This window comes from Lactuca saligna, chromosome 9, assembly GCF_052625555.1.
Source record: "Lactuca saligna cultivar CGN05327 chromosome 9, ASM5262555v1, whole genome shotgun sequence".
Taxonomy (NCBI): Eukaryota; Viridiplantae; Streptophyta; class Magnoliopsida; order Asterales; family Asteraceae; genus Lactuca; species Lactuca saligna.
The window spans coordinates 45,960,775-45,966,439 of record NC_136425.1 but is presented as its reverse complement, the minus strand read 5'-3'; positions in this window follow the sequence as shown (position 1 = coordinate 45,966,439).

Here is a 5,665-nt window from a genome sequence, read left to right as displayed (position 1 = left end):
TCTTTACATTTGAAATGCTGCGTTTTCTGGAAAACATACACCCATTTTGGAATGGCATCCAATTTTTCTAAACTACTTATGAACTCACCAACTTAATTGTTGACACTTTTTCTTGAATTAACTTGTATTCTCAGGGAACCGCTAAACAGGTTTGGGAATCAACTTTTGGGATTAACGCGCTGGCGTTAATTACTTCTTTTGAATGATGTTTATGTATTTATATTTTGAACGTGTAATGAATACAATTATGTAAACATCTTGGAAACTTTAATATATATGGTGGTGTGTACTTTCCTTTCTATGAACTGTTATGATACTGAATATGACGTCCTCCGCCCCATAACGTTTCCGCCGTTCTGGTTTGGGGGTGTGACAGATTGGTATTAGAGCTTTGTTTATAGGGAATTAAGTATATCAAAACCATTCCTTTTTGATATACAACTATAAACTCAACTGGGCAAAAACACTCTGAGAAAATTCATACTTTTGAAATTAAATCTAATTAGTTTTAAGGTAAGCATGCACACATTTTATACTAATAACAGTTTCATAGTAAATAACTTTAGAAGTATTATAAATAAGTTGTGCAGTACAGGTACGCCTTGGGACATGTAATCGGAACTGGGAAGAATATAGCCTGATCAACTATATGTGTCCAAGAGCCGACTAACGTATGCCAAGGAGTGTCTGCAATGGACAACAAATTTAAAACTTACCAAAAGCATATCGCTAAAGAATACTAAGGGAGTATTCGAGTGTCGTCAACCATTAAACTTAAGGGTAAGTTTCATGTGCTCTAGCTTATAGTAAATTTTTAACTCTATTCTCGTACAGTCTAAATGGCAGGATTCCATCACCCCAATGACCCCTACTACCCCAACCAAGGAAATGGAGGGTGGATCGAAGAAGATCCTGAAGAAGACGAAGAGCCTATAGAGTTGGAGGGAGGGGATGACTCTGGCACGGATTCGGAGCCAGAAATTATAAATCCACCAATCCCACAATCTCCCGTCCACGTGAGGAACTTCCAAGGACCCACTCCAGTGTGGGGAAGTCACCTCCATCATTGGAGCCAACAACAAAGCTTACGCCCTCCCTACGACATGTGCCGAGACTTCTATGATGTGAGAGGCGGGGGATCAGCTGACCGAGCACTTCCGGTCATGGTTGGCAAACTCGCCAACCAGTGCTATCAATCCGGAGTGCAAGCCAACCGAATCCGAGAGGTCAATGTGGAAGTACAAATCCACACGGCCGATATCAACCGCCTAGAGTTGTTGCAGAACGACATCCACATTCACGCCGAAGCATTTCAAGCACAAGCAAATGCAACCTTCGCAGAATTAAGAGAACAACAAGCTGCGTTTGATAGACGCCTCATGGAGTCGAAGCAGTCCGACACGGAGTCGAGCTCCAAACGCAAAGCGCGCCGCAAGTAGTACTTGCCCGACTCTCAAATTTTGTTATAAATTAGGACTTCGGATAAAAGTATTATTTTCTTTAAATTGTTCTGTAATCGGAGGCCTTTAGAAAGGCCAAGAACTTTTGTCTAGACCCCGCTGTAACACAACTATATGTTTAATATATATAAGGGTATATCCCTTTTCTTGTTGTTGTTAATCATGCGCAATTCGTTCAATTCATTGGTACATCTATTCAAACTTTACTTTCAAGCTCAAAACATTGTGTCGGTCAAACCCAACTTCTTAGAACTATTAGAAGTTAACTCAATATCATTCAACTCTGAACTGCCAAAACTTATAAATCTTTCCATTTTTTTTTCTTTTGGCAGCGCGATACCTCCTCGTCCAAACCTAAGGCCCAGGCCGGGCACGACACCACCACCACCTCCACCACCATCTTATGATCCAGCCATGGTCCAGGCTGCTATCACAGCAGCAGTAACTGCAGCCCTCTCGCAAATAAACTCCCACGGAAATGGAGGGGCGGGAAGCAGCACGAATCATCCAAATCATGGCACTGGTCATGGCCAAGGAAGAGAATGTACTTACAAGGAGTTCTCTAACGCTAAGCCAAAAACTTTTAATGGAACTGGGGGAGTCATTGCACTAATGCAATGGTTCGAGAAGACCGAAACGGTCTTCGAGATCTGCTCATGCCTAGAAGCAATCAAAGTCAAGTTCGCTGCTTGCACTATCGTAGATCGAGCCCTCACTTGGTGGAAAAGCCATGTGAATTCGGTGACGCTCACTGTCGCCAACGCCATGAGTTGGGACGATCTAAAGGTTCTACTACTGGAAGAATACTGCCCAAGGGGCGAAGTGCAAAAGCTTGAGCAGGAGCTCTGGAATCTGAAAATGACTGGGTCTGACCTAGTCACCTACACAGCTAGGTTCAACGACCTCGCTGCACTGTGCCCTACCATGGTCAACCCAGAATCAAAGAAGGTTGAAAGGTACATTTGGGGGTTGTCACCCCAGATTCAAGGGCATGTCCTAGCTTCCAGCCCAGTTACCTACAACAGCGCTAAACGCCTGGCTCAGGGACTCATCGACCACGGAGTAAAACACGGTATCATTTCAACAACCGCAAATCCACCTAGGGAGGCTCAGGGCCAGAGTAGACCTTGGAACAAAAGGAGGGGACAAACCCTCCAGGAAAACCCCAAGAAACAACAAGTAATAGTGACCCACGCTATGACTGTACCTGCGAACCCTGCCCCCACAAGCTCATATAATGGGAAACTTCCTAAGTGCAACCGATGCAGCTTCCACCACCACGGTCCTTGCCATGATCTTCAATGCACCAAGTGTAATAAGAAGGGACATACAGCCCGCTATTGCAAAGAGCCAACCCAACCATCCATCCCCACTACTAATACCGAGGTAAGCCGCGCCTGCTTTGAGTGCGGAGACACAAGGCACTACCGCAGGGACTGCCCAAAGGCAAACAACCGGAATACCGGTGGAAGGGGCCGAGTTTTCGCAATGTGACAAGATGAAGCCATTGCGGACCCCACTGTTGTTACGGGTACGTTTCTTCTCGATAACTTGTATGCATGCATTTTGTTTAATAGTGGAGCGGAAAGGAGTTTTGTGAGTCACGGCTTTAAAGGCCTGCTAAAATCAATACCACAATCATTAAGTGAACCATTCATAGTAGAAATGGCCAACGGGAAAACCGAAGGCACTAAGGAGATATACTTAAACTGCACCCTAACTTTAAACGATAATCCCTTTTCAATCAACCTCATGCCAGTCTCGATTAAGAGTTTCGATGTCATCATTGGCATGGATTGGCTGAGTTCTCATCATGCGGACATTCTATGTTACGATAAGGCCGTTCGCCTTAATCTGCCAACCGGCGAAACTTTCATTATCTTGGGCGACAAACGCAGTACCACTCTTCGTATCATCTCAAGTACCTAAGCTCGGAAATGCCTACGCAAGGAGTGTCACGCGTTCTTGGCACATGTTGTAGATATGAAACGCGAAGTCCAGGACATCAAGAGTGTGCCAGACGTATGCGATTTTCCCGACGTTTTTCCCGAGGACCTCCCGGGAATACCTCCCGCGAGACAAGTTGAGTTCAAAATCGATCTGGTTCCCGGAGCTACCCCAGTAGCCAAAGCACCCTATCGATTAGCCCCGGCAGAGATGCAAGAGCTATCCAGCCAACTGAATGAACTACTTGGAAAAGGATTCATCAGGCCGAGCTTCTCGCCATGGGGAGCACCCGTAATGTTCGTGAAAAAGAAGGATGGATCATTCAGAATGTGCATCGACTACCGAGAACTCAACAAACTTACCATCAAGAACCAATACCCCCTACCCCGAATTGATGACTTATTCGACCAACTCCAAGGAGCCAACTACTTCTCCAAGATCGATCTGAGGTCGGGATATCACCAGCTGCGAGTCCTGGAGAGTGATATTCCCAAGATGGCCTTCCGAACGCGATACGGACATTACGAGTTCGTAGTGATGCCGTTCGGACTAACCAATGCCCTGGCCGTATTCATGGATCTAATGAATCGGGTATGTCGTCCATTCTTGGATAAATTCGTGATAGTATTCATAGACGACATACTCATTTATTCAAAGAATAAAGAAGAGCATGGTTAACATCTGAGGCAAGTTTTAGAGACGTTACGGAATGAGAGACTGTATGCAAAATTCTCAAAATGTGAGTTTTGGATTATAAAGGTGGACTTCCTCGGTCACGTGGTCAGCAAGGAAGGAATCCACGTGGATCCATAAAAAATCAAGGCTATCAAAAACTGGTCTGCGCCAACTACACCAACAGAAATTCGCCAATTTCTAGGTCTTGCTGGTTATTACAGAAGGTTCATCCAGAATTTCTCCAGCATCGCAAAGCCTCTTACCGCCTTAACCCAGAAAGGTGTGACCTACAATTGGGGAGAAAAGCAAAATGCTGCATTTCAGACTTTGAAACAGGCCCTTTGCAGTGCACCCATCCTTTCTCTCCCAGAAGGGACCGAAGATTTTGTGGTGTATTGCGATGCTTCTAAGCAAGGATTGGGCTGTGTACTAATGCAGAGGGGAAAGGTTATTGCATATGCCTCACGACAACTGAAAACGCATGAGGTCAACTACACCACTCATGATTTAGAACTTGGGGCGGTGGTCTTCGCTCTTAAAATATGGAGACACTACCTATATGGTACCAAATGCACTATCTTTACAGACCACAAGAGCCTACAACACATCTTCGACCAGAAAGAGTTGAACATGAGACAGCGACGTTGGGTTGAATTGCTCAACGACTACGAATGTGAGATTCGCTATCATCCAGGAAAGGCTAACGTCGTGGCAGATGCCCTTAGTCGTAAGGAGTACTCTGGCCGAAGAGTGAAGTCGTTAGCCATGTCAATCCATTCGCACCTGTCGACACAAGTCAAGGAAGCTCAAATAAAGGCCCTGAAACCCGAAAAGTGACAGGTGAGACCCTTAGGGGAATGGACAAGAATTTAGAAATCAAGAGTGACAGAGCACGCTACCTCATGAACCGAATATGGACACCCAAGTTTGGTGGACTTAGAGAGGTAGTTATGAGCGAGGCACACAAGACTCCATACTCCGTGCACCCCGAGTCAGACAAGATGTATCAAGATCTCAAACAACTCTACTGGTGGCCAAACATGAAAGCAGAGATCGCTATATATGTGAGCAAGTGTTTGACTTGCGCCAAGATCAAAATAGAACACCAGAAACCCTCAGGACTACTCCAACAACCTGAAATTCCTGAGTGGAAATGGGAGCAGATTTCCATGGACTTCATAATGAAACTGCCCAAAACTCAGGGTGGCCAAGATACTATTTGGGTAATCGTCGATAGATTAACCAAGTCCGCTCATTTCCTACCGATCAAGGAAACGGATAAAATGGAAAAGCTATCAAAAATCTACATCCGAGAGATCGTACGACTCCATGGAGTGCCAATGTCTATCATCTCGGATAGAGACATCAGATTCACGTCTAGATTCTGGCAATCATTGCAAAAATCCATGGGAACAAGATTGGACATGAGTACAGCCTATCACCCCCAAACTGACGGACAGAGCGAAAGAACGATCCAAACCTTGGAAGACATGTTACGAGCATGTGTAATCGACTTTTGTAAAGCATGGGATGTTCACTTACCTTTGGTAGAGTTATCTTATAACAATAGTTATCATACTAGT